Consider the following 18,042-nt stretch of genomic DNA (forward strand, 5'->3'; position numbering starts at 1 on the left):
ATGAACACCGTTTTCCATTCGTCTCCCTCTCGAATTCTGATCAGATTGTATGCACTCCTGAGATCTAACTTGGTGAAGATGCGAGCATCATGGAGTTGTTCTAGGGAGGATGGAATCAAGGGAAGTGGGTAGCTAAATTTCACAGTTATTTTGTTTAAGGCCCTGTAATATATGCAAGGTCATAACCCACCATCTTTCTTAGGGACAAAGAAAAAGCTGGCTGCAGCTGGTGAGGTAGATGGTATAATGTACCCCTGTTTCAAGTTCTCTTCAACATACTCACGCATAGCCGTCTGTTCTGGGATGGACAGGGAGTATATTCTGCCCTTAGGAATGGGCTCTCCAGGTATGAGGTCTATAGCGCAATCCCAAGGTCGATGCGAGGGTAGCTTGGCTGCTGCGATCGGATTGAAGACATCAGAAAAGGAGGCATAGCATGAAGGGACAATGGTAGATAAATTTTCCTTTGGGCTTTCAATAGATGTGGAGTTAATCACCATGGAATCAGGTTTGTCACAAGGTGAATGTACATGATTTAATTTAATGCAATCGCAGTCCCAGCTTAGAATCTTTCTGGTGGCCCAGTCTAGTGAGGGTTGGTGCTGGATCAACCATGGACGTCCTAAGATTATATCGGCCTGGCTGTTCTCAAGAATAAATGGGGTGAAAGACTCGTGATGGGTATTCTGCACACTGAGAGTGAAGGATGCAATTTGTGAGGTCACATACCCTTGGTTGATCATCTCGCCTGTCACTGCGTAGATGGAGAATTGTTTCTGGGTTCTGGTCTTTCAGAGGTCGTGGGCTTTGGCAAGTTTCCCCGAGATGAAGTTGCCTGCCGATCCGGAGTCCACGATGGCCGTGGCTGAAACAACTAGATCTCTAATTCTCAGAGTTACACAGATAGTTAATGGGGTGGACACAGAGGGTTTAGGAAGGACTGAACTCACCATTAGACGCGGGAGACGAGAAGTGCGTATGAAGTGATTTTCATTTCCACAGTAAAGGCATAATCTATTTTCTCGTCGGCGATTTCGTTCTGCAGGTGTCAGTCCCTTGGTTTCCACCTCCATTCGTTCTGGCTTTGATTCAGGAATTTTTTCAGGAGTGGGCTGAGGGTTAACAGGAGTCGGGGCATGTGTTTCTTGATAACATGATTTTGATCTTAGGTGAACTCGCTGGGCTTGCTGCATGAATTTTTCTAACCTCATATAGGCCGTAAGGTGAAGCCGTTTTTCGTTTCATCCCGTTCCCATATATGGGGCACTAAATTCTTTTCATTCTGAAAAAAATATGTATTGGTTTTGAGCGAGAAAATAAAAGTTCTCCATGTATTATCCAGCAGTTTATTTTTTATAAGTGTCTAAAATCGACGATTCCTTACCCGCGTAATCATATTTTGATCATGAGTGATTAGGCTTCGCGTCATGTGTGGGAAGCACAAACAATAAGGCTGCCGCTTTTTGGAACGACGTGTAAACATGAGTTCAAGATGTCTGCGCCCATGTTGTCAACATCGAGTAGCGAAGAGGAGGCAATTACGGCCAGACCTCCTTCAAAACTCCGTAAAAAGGAATATAAACAATGCTATATGCATCTCACATCCATAAAGAAAGAAGAAACAAAGGATTTTACACGAACACGGTGGAATACATTTAGAAATAGCATCAAACGGTGGCTTGGTTTGCAGGGTGAGAATCAGAGAATAGCTGAAACATACAAACATTGTCTGGAAATCGAGTTTGAAAATGTTCCCGAAGACCCTGGGTTTCATTCCACTTGCTACAGGCGTTTCATTGATAAAAAACGATTGGATGCGGCAGAGAAACGTGTCACACAGCGCCCTGAAGTTCAAGATGCTCACAAAGAGCAGTCTCTGTCATTGGGTAGTAGTATCTCAATAACTGAATGTCCGACAAAGAAACTTAGGTCCAGGACGAGCCTGCCAGTAGCTTGTGCTTCTACCATCTTTCACAGGCAGAAACATTGTCAGCAGGTGGGTAAACAATCACATGTTTTAACTTTGTAAATTTATGCCATATGTTGGACACCATGGCTGAACTAAAATTACAATTACATAATTTATTTTATGTTTACAGATTTGCATTTTGCATACAACTACAGCCAGAACACTCAATATTGTTTAATTGTTAACAGTTTTTACATAATTGTTTTTATTTTCAAACTTGTTTCATCATATTTATATATCTATTCACAGGCCAGTTGCTGAAAGCTGGTAACATGAAAGAAGACACTAGCATTCTTGTGCATATTCAGGACAAAGACTGTGTGTCTCTAGAGGTGCGGTACCACAAGTCCTGTTACAGACAGTACACCAGGTTCTTGACAAAGTCTACTACAACAGTTACTGGCACCTCAGAAGAACAGTGAGTTATTATCAATATTAATATAAAATGATAATTCAAGATTGTAGTACATTTCAAAAGTAAAGCATTGACCATCTACATAGTCGTTATATTTGTCTGTAAACAGAGTTTTGGCTGCACAACTCTTGGCACAGCAATTCTAAATGATTAAATGTGTATTGGCGGGTGTCGCTGTTGGACAGTGTTTTCTCTACTTCCTGTTGGCCTTCTGTAGCAAATCGTAGCTCCGTGTAGCTGTTTTTATTTTATTTTTTTCTCTAGAATCTTTATCTTACTATCACTCTCTGTTTTTTAAAGTGGTAAAATATAACTTAATTCACACCATATTTCTGATATTATCGATCAATCTTATCAGATTAACTTTGATCGTTCACTTTTGTTTTATATCCGTGAGTGCAGTACACCTGCAAAGCGCTAGCACTCGTTAGCTTGTCATTAGCGTTTTCATTCAAACCTATCGCCGTTTTCTTTTCTACTCTCGCTCCAGTTTTTCACAAGTTCATCAAACAACCGCAGTAAGAATATTTCATCAAGCACGGTGAGTAATGGCTTCTCCTGTCATTGTTACTTGCACCTCTTGCCACATGTACAGTTTATCTATCTCTGTCGCTGATGAGGGATTCACATGTGATAAATGCAGGGAAATAGTTAGGCTGACAGAGAAGATTTCAGAATTAGAGACACGCATCCAAACTTTAATTGAGGACAGTAAGAATGTTAGGGCTCTAGATACGGCTTTGGATGCGTCTAGCTCAGGGATTCCTGTACATTGTTCGGTTCCGGAAAAAGAGCCCCTGCAGCAGGGCAACTGGGTGACGGTGAGGCAGCGTAGTCGTGGGTCAAAACACCGCTCTTCTGTTCCGATCAAAACATTAAACAGGTTCTCCCCACTCAGTAATGCACCCACTGAGAAACCTGATGAAAGTGCTCTAGTTATTGGTGGTTCTAGTGTTGTCACAGTACCAAAATTTCAGTATTCTGTACCGATACCAGTGAAAATCCACGGTTCTCGGTACCAATTTCGGTACCAAAGCAAAACACAAAAATATGCTAATTAAAAAAAAAAACTTTTAGCACTAAAAATAAAACCAATGCCATTCTTTATACTTATTTACAATTGTGTTTAAAATTTTTCTACAAGTTATATAATTATGAAAAACAGTAAACAAGTTTCACCCAAATTTAATTTGTCTTTTAATTTATGAATTTAAACACATTTTATTTCTGGTAAATAAAGGGGATTTTCTATTAAAATTAAAACATGTAAGAAATATTGTGATTTATTTCTTTAAAAAATTAAGTTTTATAATTTTTTTCAACAGTAGTAGCAGTATCACATACATTTTACTAAATAATAGTAATATTTCTAGCACAATCCCTTTATGTAAAAATTAACTTTTAGGCCTAATGAATGCATATTTGTCATTTTAACTGAACTTAAAACTGGTGGTGATGCTTAAGATATTTTTGGTCATTGATGGTTTCTGTAAAAAAAATAGTAATAGATCATATTAATTATTATTCATATTAATTATTATTAAAAGATAATACTACTACTAATTCTACCATCATACTAATGTATATCCAATGCACTATGAATTGATGAGCTGCTGGGTTCATGAATATTAATCATGTTGTCTGCGTTCGGTCAAACTGATTTGCTGAAATCAAAACAGGGACGGTACTAAATCAGCGCCAGCCAATGAAATTGCCATTTGTGCATTAGCTCCGCCCACTACTGGAGAAACCAGTATGTCCAAAAATGAATATGAATAATTCTAAATGAACTCCATTACAGGAAAAGACAATAAAGAATAGTTTACATATAGCGTGTCGATTCAGCATGGTAAGACTCTCGCTCTCTCTCTCTTTTGCATGTGTGAGAAACTGAAAAGATCGCTTGATGGAGAGAGAACTCTGAAGCTCAGATGTTGAAATTAATGCAAGCGTCATGCGCTTCAGTCTATGTAGTAAACAAACCCGCACGTCTCTGTCATACATTAATTCACACAGAGACGTGCAGAACACGGATTCATATTTCAAACAACATTTGCGGCTTAACATTTACAGATACTGTTCCATATGGAGATTTGATTTAATTAATTTATGCTAACTTTGACAAATTCTATGACTGTCTATATTAAAATGTAAGTTTCATTTTTATGACTGGATTTTGAGATTCCGTCCTCATTTTCTGCTTCGCGGAAATCATAGCGCTGAACCGGGTTTGAATGGGTCCTTGGTACTACCGTACTTAAAGAAACCTGGTACCGTCACATTTACATTTTTTTAGTACCGACTTGGTACCGAAGTACCGGGTCTTTTGACAACACTAGGTGATTCTATTGTACGGAGCGTGAATATAGAGACACCAGCCACCATAGTCAAATGTTTACTGGGAGCCAGAGCGCCTGACATCTTGGCAAATTTAAAAGTGCTGGCTAATGCTAAACGTAAATACAGTAAGATTGTTATTCATGCTGGCGCTAATGATGTTCGACTTCGCCAGTCGGAGATCACTAAAAATAACATTAAAGAGGTGTGTGAACTTGCAAGCACAATGTCAGACACTATAATATGCTCTGGTCCCCTCCCTGCTTACCGTGGTGATGAGATGCATAGCAGATTGTCATCACTCAATGGCTGGATGTCTAAGTGGTGCCCACAGAATAACATAGGTTTCATAGACAATTGGACGAGCTTTTGGGGCAGACCTGACCTGTTGAAAAGAGATGGTCTTCATCCCTCCTGGGGTGGCGCCACTCTTCTCTCTAGAAATATGGCAAATAGTCTTAGTGTTTATACTTGACTAACTGGGGCCCAGGTCAGGAACAGACAGACTGGCTAAACCGACCGTCTGCTAGCTGCCTCCTGTCACAGAGGTCAGTTAATTCTCAGCACATAGAGACTCTTTCACCTAGATATCACACTATAGAGACTGTGTCTGTTCCCCGAACTAGAAAATACAAAAAACGTCCAAACCAAGTTAAGATTATCAATTTAATTGAGGTTCAACAAATAAAAAACAGAAGCAATATGGATAAACAAATGATAAAGCTTGGCTTATTGAATATCAGATCCCTTTCTACGAAAACACTTTTTGTAAATAATATGATCACTGATCATAATATAGATGTACTCTGTTTGACAGAAACCTGGCTAAAACCTGATGATTACATTATTTTAAATGAATCCACCCCCCAAGATTACTGTTATAAACATGAGCCGTGTCTAAAAGGCAAAGGGGGAGGTGTTGCTTCAATTTATAACAACGTTTTCAGGATTTCTCAGAGGGCAGGCTTCAAGTATAACTCGTTTGAAGTAATGGTGCTTCATATAACATTATCCAGAGAAACAAATGTTAATGATAAATCCCCTGTTATGTTTGTACTGGCTACTGTATGCAGGCCACCAGGGCACCATACAGACTTTATTAAAGAGTTTGGTGATTTTACATTCGAGTTAGTTCTGGCTGCAGATAAAGTTTTAATAGTTGGTGATTTTAATATCCATGTTGATAATGAAAAAGATTCATTGGGATCAGCATTTATAGACATTCTGAACTCTATTGGGGTTAGACAACACGTTTCAGGACCTGCTCATTGTCGAAATCATACTCTAGATTTAATACTGTCACATGGAATTGATGTTGATGGTGTTGAAATTATTCAGCCAAGTGATGATATCTCAGATCATTATTTAGTTCTGTGCAAACTTCATATAACCAAAATTGTAAATTCTACTTCTTGTTACAAGTATGGAAGAACCATCACTTCTAACACAAAAGACTGCTTTTTAAGTTATCTTCCTGATGTAACCAAATTCCTTAGCATATCCAAAACCTCAGAACAACTTGATGATGTAACAGAAACGATGGACTCTCTCTTTTCTAGCACTTTAATGGAGCGCAGCTGGAGGAAAACAAAACTTATTCTTGATTCTTCTGCACAATCTGACTTTGCTGCAGCCTGGAATTGAACTACTGGTTTCGTCTGGTCAGAGGAGAACTGGCCCACCAACTGAGCCTGGTTTCTCCCAAGGTTTTTTTTCTCCATTCTGTCACCGATGGAGTTTCGGTTCCTTGCCGCTGACGCCTCAGGCTTGCTTAGTTGGGGTCACTTCATCTACAGCGATATCGTTGACTTGATTGCAAATAAATGCACAGACACTATTTAACTGAACAGAGATGACATCACTGAATTCAATGATGAACTGCCTTTAACTATAATTTTTGCATTATTGACACTGTTTTCCTAATGAATGTTGTTCAGTTGCTTTGACGCAATGTATTTTGTTTAAAGGCTGTCGTAGATTTTTTTTAAATCTAACTAAGTCCTATCTCATCTGACCTAAATCTCCCTGGGCCGTCTCCAATCGACGATCCCTAACGTCTCCAATCAACACTTGATAAATACCTATTTATCTAAACTATCTCACCTGCTGCGCGGCAGAAAATGACAGACAGACTTCAGCAAATGTCCTTTGAGTTCTTTATTTACGGCCGGGAGAGTACTCGAGCAATTCTCAGAGAATCTCTCTCCAGAAAAAGAATACATCAGGTTTTATAAGACAAATACAGACACATCAAAATAAACTCAGCATGACTAAAATCACTAACATAACGTCATCTTTTATCAATATGATTGGTTCAATTTATAAAGCAAGCCCCTCCCTTCTTTACCCTCTGTTACTGGCATATGCAAAATCATCAAAAAACATTGTACAGGGTTAACAGTCAGTTGATTACTCAATATATATCATGACATAATGCAGGCTAAAAACGAAAGGTTAGTAAGACCTGTTCCGAAAAGAAGAAGTAGAATTTAGTTTGTTATTTTTGTTAGACCTAGAGGAGGAAGTTAGGTAAGTGTTTGTCATAATGTTAGACTCAAAAGAGAAGTCAGGTTAAAAGTTTAACAAGTTGAATTAAGGTTAGAAGTTTAACACAGGTTAGATTCAGAAAAAATAGTTTACTATCTTATTTATTAAAAATCCACCACAGATTCCCCTCTCTGGTCGTAATTTCCACAACGACCAATATCTGGATTGTTTAATGAAAAAGAACATTATGGTATTGGTTCTCTGATTGGCCGCTCGGCTACAGCTGCATTTGGCTGATCAGGTGCAACAAGAATATTACAGTACTGACTCTCTGGTCACTCGATTGGACGCAGCCTGTAGGCCACAGGCAACCGCAATCTGATCGGGTGCAACCGCTCATAGTGGGATTCTTCTTCTTCTTCCTCATTATTTTCTCTCCCAATGCCTCCCCAGACAATGCTCCTGATAAATTTCCTCAGACAAGCTCAGATACATTTGATCAAACATCCAATCATAATCATTGCAATAAACAAGGTAGCAATTACTGGTAACAAAAGCTTAAGTATGGGTCCGAAGATATTACCAAAAGCTTGCGGAAGGCATCAGCCACCCAATCTAATCCCCATTCCATTGCTTTATTCTTTGCCTGTTCATCCTGCCACAAATCATTCCGCACCTTTGTCATATCATCTAGCACCTTTGAGATGGTACCCCCATCCGCATCATAAGCTGGAATGAAAGTACAACATTCTTTTCCAATTTTAACACAGACACCTCCCTCGTCCGCAAGAATTGTATCCAATACCATTCTGTTTTCCAGAGTCATTTGTCTGAGGGCCCCCACTTCATTTTTCAATAATTCTAAAGCCAATTGGGTGTCATTTGCAAATCGATATAATTCATAATGGATTCTATAAATCCGATTCATTGAGTCAGTTACAGCATTATGGATCAGGAAAGCTTTCCAGAACTGAGATGTTCTGGCAATTACACGGCTTTCTTCAGGGATGTCAGAAATGTCAAATCTCCACCAAGTGTAGACCATGCCATGAAACAGGCAGACTGGGATATGCTGTATGACCGCACAACCAGTAGTAGTCCAATAGGACGTAAGCCCCCCCTGCAAGGAGGTCACTCTTACCTGTGGGATCATAACAGCTAACATTGTGGATTGTTTCACATCCCTCAAGCATCCCCATAAATTTATTTCCCTTTCGTGACCTGTAACACTCTTTAAATTTCTGCTCTGGCAAAGGCCAGACCCTCTTTTTCCCCTCGGTAGAGAGAGAAAGAATCGGTGCCGGGATAGTTACATTATCACACTCAGGGGGAAATCTTTTACGGAAAATTTTCCGGGAACATTCAGACCCCGGCCCAGCAACGTGTGACAGAATACACTTCAGTTGGTGACCCTCTACTGGCTCTGGCAACAGAGGATACGGACAAGGAGGCATGAGCACAAACATAACAATCTTTGTTAGGTGCAAGTTTTTTAGCTGTGTAATTAGCATACTTCCAAAACAAATTTAACCCATAGTGATTTCTGTCGGTGTCAGATGAGTAGTCATGATGAACAGGCACTTCTCTTTCCTTTCTATCCTGAACACTTCCTGGAGGAAATTCAAACAGAAACAGCAATATGATCAAAATCAACACACTTATGAATACACCAACACATATTCTATACTTAAACATTCTGTCAGACCACATTCGCTCCCAGGTGCGCTTGTCGTCCAGTTGGCCCCACAGATGTCTGAATCGTTCCATTTTCACCTCGATGACTCTTTGCGAGCCGTAGCAAGGTCTTTCCTCGTCGGTAGAGGAGGTACGTCACCAGTACGCCCTGTTTTCCCCTACTTTCCACTAAATGGGGGTTGGTTGGTGGGGCTTACAATGTGACACGTGAACCCAGGTGTCACGCTCGGCAACCTTTATTGCTGTATTCGTTGTTAGAATGATTTCATACGGACCCAGCCACCTTGGGTTGTTCCACGCTTTACGTCTGTGGTCCTTTACGTCTGTGGTCCAGACCCACTGTCCTGGCTCGTTAGAGTGCTGCGGCTCTGTACCTGGAACCGGTAAGGCAGCTTTGACCTGTGAATGAATTGTTTTAATGGTTCTTGTTAGGGACAATATATACTTTCTCATTTGCTCATCCACCCCCGCCAAACCCTCCTGGGGAGGAGGTTCAATTCCTACCCTCATGGGCCGACCTGTAAGAATTTCATGTGGGCTGAGGGTTGTTCTTGCCCCTTTTCAGGCTCTCATGGCCATTAAAACTATGGGCAGGGCTTGAACCCACGTCATTCCAGTTTCGGCCATTACTTTACACAATTTTTTTTTATCGTTTGATTAGCTTTCTCTACGGTTCCAGCATTTTTTGGTCTATAGGAGCAATGTCGTCTCAAATTTATTCGTAGTCCCCTTGCCAATTCAGTTATTACTTTATTTACAAAATGAGTTCCATTGTCACTAGACAATTTCTCAGGTACTCTCCATCTGGGAATTATCTCTCTTACTAGAGCTTTTGCTACAGCTGCAGCATTAGCTTTTCTACTAGGGAAACACTCAACCCACTTTGAAAACATATCAACAATCACAAGACAATATTTAAACCCTTGACATGGTGTCAACTTGATGAAATCCATTTGTAGATGCTGGAAAGGAAGATTAGGTGTGGGATGGGCAGAGTAAATAGCTTTTTTACTCTGTCTTCCCACATTATTCGCAGCGCAGATATGGCAATTTCGGCAGAATCTTTCTGCCACTGATGTAAATCCTGGAGCCACCCAGGATGTACTTATCAGATCATTCATAGCCAATTTTGAGGCATGGTCTAACCCATGAGCTCAATTTGCAAAATTAGGATACAGTTGTTTAGGTAGAAATGGTTTGTTTGTTTTGGTATCTTTCCAGACACCTTCGTCGTCTTTTATACCCCTCTCTGACCAGGTTTTTAATTCCCGGTTAGAACCCAATCTCTGAATTTCATTTAATGTCGGTGGTAATTGTGTGCTATCGGTAGAAAGGAATGCAAAACCTATAAAGTCAGTCAGTCTACATCCAGTAAGCCCTGTGTTTTTTGCTACTGAGTCAGCAAAATTATTTCCTTTTGATACTTCATCACCGGTTCTCATATGTGCTGCACGTTTGCAAATAGCAATTTCTTTTGGCATTAACAAATTCTCGAGCAATTTATCAATCAATTTTGAATGTGCCACCGGTTTCCCGTTCGCAGTGAGGAAACCTCGATTTTTCCAAACTGCGCCATGGTCATGACATACACCAAATGCATAATGTGAGTCGGTATATATATTGACTGAGTGACCCCTGGCCAATTCACATGCGCGTGCGAGTGCTGCAAGTTCTGCTGCCTGAGCCGAATGATTCTGTGGCAAGCATTCAGTCTCAACTATCTCAAATTTTGTGCAAATAGCATATGCAGTTGAAAGCAATCCTGTATGTGGATTTCGGAGACACGATCCGTCCACATAATAAACCAATTCAGGATTTGATAATGGTGTATCTAATAAATCAAGCCACAGTTTAGTCATTTTTTCTGCTACCTGCGTGCAATCATGGGGTTCCCCATCTTCTTCAGTCGGCAGCAGCGTAGATGGTTTCAATACAGTGCACCTTTTCAATGTAACATTTGACATTGTGAGCAGGACATTTTGTCAATGCAGTGAACGTGCAGCAGTGAGATGAGCTGTCCTTGACTGCATTAACAAAGCATGTACCGCATGGGGAACATACACTGTTAATTGATGGAAAGCCACCAAATCTATGGAGGCTACGGACCGTAGGCACTGTGGCATTCCCTGTGTGACAGTGTCTAATCTTTTCGAATAGTATGCAATTGGACGTCGACGGTCACCGTGAGGTTGTGTTAGGATGGCGGAGATGAACCCCTTTTTTTCAGATACGAATAATTCATACACTTTTGTATAATCAGCCAACCCTAGGCTAGGCGCGATGGTAAGTGATAACTTTAGTCTCTCAAATGCAATTCGACGTTCATCTGTCCAGGTAACTGGATCAGTCATTTTTTGAACCTCATGTGCTGCCATTTGGAGAGGGTTCGAGATCTCAGCATAATCTTGGATCCATGGCCTACAGTATCCCGTTACCCCTAAGAATGACATCATTTGTGATTTTGTAATTGGTTTCGGAATTTTCCTTATCGCCTCAATTCGATCTAGGCCTAAAGCTCGGCCATTTGCTGAGATAAGGTGGCCAAGATATCCTACTTCCTCTTTTATTAATTGCAACTTATTTTTAGACACTTTATGTCCATTTTGTGACAAGAAATTCAACAATGCATATGTGTCACATTCACAGGAGGCTTTGTCTGGAGAACAGATCAAGAGATCATCAACATACTGAATTAATGTACTCCCCTTTGGTGGGACGAAACTTTCCAAATTTCTAGAAAGTTCTTCTGTAAAAACGGTCGGAGATTCTGTGTAGCCCTGCGGCATTACAGTCCAGGTCCAGCGTTTATTTTTGAATGTGAACGCCAGCCAATATTGACTATCTGGATGTACTGGGATTGAAAAGAATGCGTTTGCCAAATCGATCACAGTAAAATGGGTAGCATTGTTTGGTATTTCAGATAAAATTGTCGATGGATTAGGTACTATTGGTGAACGCGGTTGAATAGCCGCATTCACCAATCGCAAATCCTGAACAAAGCGCCATTCACCCGATGCCTTCCTTACAGGAAGTATGGGTGAATTTATTGGTGAATTTTGACAAGGCACAATAGCACCTTTTTCAACAAGCGCAGCGTGTACTTTTGAAGTTCCCTCTACAGCTTCTTTGCTGAGAGGATATTGAGGCCTAAATGGGCTATGTTGAGTCATTGGTGTGATAACGAGAGGCATTGCATTCTTTATCCGACCAATATCAAATTTATCTTTAGCCCAAAAAGGGTTTCTGGAATTCCTGATAATAAATCAAAATTGTTATCAATTGTATCAGGAATAAATTTTCTCTCCTCACTGCACAATCTGTGAACTGTCACTGTCTGCATTGTTGGATACGCTCTTGCCCCGGCATTATTTTGATAATACCCATCATCTTGCCAAGTCCAGCCCCCTTTCTCCACTTGCTCTGTGAGCCACACTCCTACTTCCGCCCAAGAATTTTTTCCCTTCTTCCCCACTGAGACATGAGGCTGGACTTGCAACTGTTGGAATAAAGCAGATTTAGAGTGCGTTAGCTTTACAGTAAATGCAGAGAAATGCTGTGATATTAGCAGGTATTCAAGAGTTAATTTCTCACCCAGCTGCTCATTAAACCATTTCTCCTCATACTCACTATTTCTCTCGGGGCCAACAAACCACGAGGTACAGTGGAAATGAGATTGCTTTTCATGGTCTGCTGGTAAAAACTCATACTCTGAATATGGGTCAAATGCAGGAGTTATAGCCCAGTTATAATACCAATTTTGTGACAATTGAGCAAAAATTCCATTCTTTGGTGTCACCGTTATCCCTTCCAATGAAATATCAATTGTCATTTCTAATTTAGACATTAAATCTCTACCTAATAAATTTAAAGGGCATGTTTCAGAAATCAAAAATTGGTGTGTACATGTTTTATTCCCATGTACCACTGTTAATGGCATTGACAATTTATCAATTTGTGCTAAACCTGATATACCATACGTTGTACGAGTCTGATCAGAAAGTGGCAATTTGTCAAACCTGGATGCGGTCTTTGTCGTGAGAGTTGAAAAAATCGCTCCGGTATCAATTAAAAATGAAACTGAAAGTACTTGTACAGATATTGTCATCATTGGGTTCGAATTTGGGTCTTTAGTCAGTTGTATCAGTTGAGATGCTGTTTGAGTGTCTCCCTCCTTATCCTATGCAGTCCTGTACAGCGCAGGTGGGGGCGGGTGAAATGAGGAAGCACTCTGCTCTCTGTAGTTCTGCTTTCTTGGCGGATAGCTCTGCTGTTGCTGTGGGTAGTAACTTGAGTACTGCTGTTGTGGGTGACGTTGTTGTTGTGGAAAGTTGTTTGGACATTCTTTAGCCCAGTGTCCTCTTTGGCCACAGTTTCTGCACATGTCCGCAGACTTAGCTCGGCCACGCCCTCTCTCTTGCCATTGATTCCACCTTCCATTTCCTGGCAGTTGATTGTTGTTTCTTGGCCTTTGGTTGTTGGACTGAGTTTGGTAAAAACAAATACTGGGCAGTCTGCAATTTATTCTCCTTTTCTGTGTTCTTCTTTTCATCATTCCGTTCAGCATGCTTCGCGTTTTATATCACCAATTCTAAATCCTGCGCTTCCCACGCAATGCAGGTCAGTCGCACAGCTCCCTGAATGTTTGGAAGGAGGCCATTGACAAAGTGATGTTTCAGAACTCCAGTGTTGTCAGTTCCTTCTGGAAGACCTGCACATTCATCAACAACAGTCTTTAGTCTGGCAAGATAAGCAGTGACAGTCTCACCTTTCACTTGTTTGTGTTAGTGATGGCCGCCCAGTCAGGTTTCATGGGGAAAGCTAGTTTCAGTCCTTTAATCATCGCTGTCCACTGAGCCCTCCACTCTTGAGTTTCAGTTCCTCCTTCATCCAGGCGCTGCAGGGCGGGGTTGAACACAGCCCCTGGAGCAACTCCACGAATTTCAGCCCATTTTAGCCCCAGTTTTCCACTGAAAATGGCAGCCCAGTCTCGACCTGTTGGTTTATAAGTCACATCAAACATTTGTTACTGCGACTATAAAACGTTCTACTCCCTTTTCTGGATTTGGAAGGGCAGCTGTCACATTCCGTAGTTCCTCCAAATCCCATGGTCGTTCCAGCCACACAGGGCCGTCCGCACCTGGAAACTGAAGCATAGGCATATTACAAGCTTCTTTGGGTTTTCCCTCAACCACAGAGATTGCCCGAGTTTTCATTGGGTGTGGGAGAGGTGGTTTTTCAGCTGCTTTTCTTTTAACACTTTTAAACACTTTTTTGAGTGGTGTTTTTAGCTCAGGTGTCATCGCTTCATCTAACAGTTGTCTAACCTCTCTGTAGATGCCACATTCACCCTCGTCCGAACTTTCACACTCGGTTTCCACCTCCTCTTTTTCTTGGAGCAGGTCTGCAGAGCCTCCAGCTCTTGGCACCTGGTCAATTTCCCCTTCTTCAGCTTTAGCAGCATCCGCAGTGTAAGGAGGAGGCTTTTTGATGGGCGGCTGCTGCATGTAGTCCAATTCCTGCTTTCTCTTTTTTGTCTGCAAAGCAATCAAAGAATCTGCAGCTTTCTCACCTTCTTTTTGGCTTTCGTAACGTCTCTCTGCCTCCCGTTCCCATCTTCGGAAAAGTGTCCAGTCAATCCTCTTTCATTTCTTTGGGGGCAAATTTTCAAGGAGACGCCACGTCTCTCCTAAAATTGACACACTCAGAGTTCCACAATCAGCAAACTGTCCCTTTGTGAATTTAGACCACAGTTTAATTTGAGCAATTTGCTCCTCTTCCAAATTCCACTTCCTGATCAACTCTTTAAACGGACCCTGAATTTCATTTTTTTTCTGTTTTTTCTTTACCACAGCAGTTCCCCATTTTTTTAGTCAAAAGCAGTTCTTCAACTGCAGAAAATTTGGCAAAAAAATTTAATAGAAAACAGCAATATACAAACAAGGAAAAAGCAAGTTCTTCGTTGCGTACAAGAGAACAATCTTATAATTTCAGTTTGCTGGGTATATATCAGATGTATATCTCCAAGCCCAAATCTGTGGATATCTTGGTGAAATGGTAGCAATAGGAATTAATCCCAATTCCCCTGTGGCCCTATCTATATAAGATCTAAAGTTTGCCTTGGTAATCAAATATAGAGATGTTTGCCCAACTGTTAACTCTGGTTCTGGGTGAGATTGATGCCACGCTCCCAAGTGCACCCAATTGCTAACACTGCAGAATCTTCTTCAATTATTTGTTCTATCTGGCCACTTAATCCCAATCCTATACGTCACCATACATACGTATATCTTGTTAAATAGAAATTATATCGTTGTGGTGAATTTAGTCGACTTTCGTCTTCTCCATAGGATAATGGGATACACCTTTTAAATCTTGCCCCGCCAGTGTTTGATTTTACTTTTTTCCTCTTTTTCTCTTTGTATTTACATACTAAAATTTCAATTTTAAAATCCTTCTTATAGATTTCAGATAAAAACAGAAAATTAAATATTTCAATTTCACACATCTGTGGGTCCTTACCTCAACCTAAGTTCTTTTTTTCCTGCCCGTCCGGGATGGTCCCTCCGTCGGTGTAGGATCTGCTGCAAGTTGGCAGAACGAATTCAAATGATATGAAAAATAAAAGTTCCTCTATTATCAGAACAATGAAAGTCCCTCGCCGACAGGAAAGTGGTCCTTGGGCTCCTGGCAGCTCGCCAAAATTGTCGTAGATTTTTCTTAAATCTAACTAAGTCCTATCTCATCTGACCTAAATCTACCGGGGCCGTCTCCAATCGACGATCTCCCTGGGCCGTCTCCAATCGACGATCCCTAACGTCTCCAATCAACACTTGATAAATACCTATTTATCTAAACTATCTCACCTGCTGCGCAACAGAAAATGACAGACAGACTTCAGCAAATGTCCATTGAGTTCTTTATTTATGGCCGGGAGAGTACTCGAGCAATTTTGAGAGAATCTCTCTCCAGAAAAAGAATACATCAGGTTTTATAGGACAAATACAGACACATCAAAATAAACTCAGGATGACTAAAATCACTAACATAACGTCACCTTTTATCAATATGATTGGTTCAATTTATAAAGCAAGCCCCTCCCTTCTTTACCCTCTGTTACTGGCATATGCAAAATCATCAAAAAACATTGTACAGGGTTAACAGTCAGTTGATTACTCAATATATATCATGACATAATGCAGGCTAAAAACGAAAGGTTAGTAAGACCTGTTCCAAAAAGAAGAAGTAGAATTTAGTTTGTTATTTTTGTTAGACCTAGAGGAATAAGTTAGGTAAGTGTTTGTCATAATGTTAGACTCAAAAGAGAAGTCAGGTTAAAAGTTTAACAAGTTGAATTAAGGTTAGAAGTTTAACACAGGTTAGATTCAGAAAAAATAGTTTACTATCTTATTTATTAAAAATCCACCACAAGCGCTATATAAATAAAGGTGACTTTGACTTTGACTATTGGAAGGTAGAATAAACTAAAAATGTTTTATTACCAATTATTCTATTTTATTTGTAAAATAGTTAAGAGACAGAGTATTATATCTTTTTTTCTTTCTGTTTTCTTTTCAGAAATGAGCCAGCCTTCGATGCCAGCTACAAGATCTTTTGTGAGAGGATCATCAAGAAGAGGTGCTGACAATGAAAGTGAAAGTGAAAGTGAAAGTGACATTCAGCCAAGTATGGTGACCCATACTCAGAATTTGTGCTCTGCATTTAACCCATCCGAAATGCACACACACAGAGCAGTGAACACACACACACACTATGAGCACACACCCGGAGCAGTGGGCAGCCATTACTGATTTCCTGGATTATTGGTGCAACCGAGGAACCAACACTGGCCCATTATGTTGATATTCCAGATGATTTGAACCTAAAAGTGATATCTATTTGTCAAGACATTGTATATCTGGCATCTAAGGGCTGAAGGCAGACACCTAAATCATTGTGTCTTGGTCTAACCATTCGCCATTTAACAGGTTCATCACAAATTGTGTCACTTCTAAATAGACTAGGACATTGTGCATCATGGGACACAGTTGATAGTCTAGACAGTAGCCTTGCCCAACTTCAGCTAGTAGAGGGCAGAGACAAAATACCAAAGGGATTCTCAAAGAAGGTTCCTACTACACTTGTGTGGGACAATATTGACTTTGGGGAGGAGACACTATCAGGTCGTGGAACTACTCACCACACAAATGGGATTATGCTGCAAAGTTCTGTAGTTGAACCTGTGTCAACAACAAACAGACAACCACTACGGAAGGGAGTTTCCTCATTCAAAGCACCCCCTTGCATCCCTATCAAACAGTACCATCAGTCTAAAAGACAAGGACCACAGAACTTGTTTCATCATGAAAGTATTCCATCCAAGGTAGACACATACAAATTGAAAACTATTTCTGCTGCACAAACTGAACTTGCATATGTTTTTTTAAAGTCCATAGATACTGAAATATGCACAATCCCGAGCTGGACAAGTTTCCATACATTGCTTAAAGGTGATGGCACTCTGCAAAAGTCAGCACTGTATTATTTTCCAGTCATTGAGGCTTCACCGACAGAGATGTCAACAGTAAACACAATTCTGAAGCGAAGTGTCCAAATTGCTGATCAGCTAGAACTTGACCATATAGTATTAGTTTTTGACCAAGCTATATATGCCAAAGTTCAGCAAATCCGCTGGAAAAGACAATGACTTTACTCAGCGTACAGTGATTAGAGTAGGTGAATTTCACACATGCATGTCCTACCTGGGCATTTTAGAAAAAAGGTTTGGAGATGCAGGACTGCAAGACATACTAATTGAGTTCGGAGTTGTTGCCCCAGGATCGATCAGTGGAGTGATCAGAGGTCATCACTACAACCACAGCATGAGGGCACACAAACTTCTGTATGAGAGTATGCAACGCATTAGATTTCTCACCTTCTTAGACACACTGCCACCAGAAGAGAGAAATGAGTGTATGGATGTCATCAGTGAAATCAAATGTGCATTCCAGGACAGAACCACGGATTTTTTGTGTGCAAATTAAAAATTTGAGAAAATGTGTTCGAAATATGTAGACTTTGTGAAAAGAAGAAGTGCAGAAAACCCAACGTTTGCCTTCTGGAGTTCATACATCGACATGGT

This window comes from Carassius carassius, chromosome 9 (genome assembly GCF_963082965.1).
Source record: "Carassius carassius chromosome 9, fCarCar2.1, whole genome shotgun sequence".
NCBI classification, from domain to species: domain Eukaryota; kingdom Metazoa; phylum Chordata; class Actinopteri; order Cypriniformes; family Cyprinidae; genus Carassius; species Carassius carassius.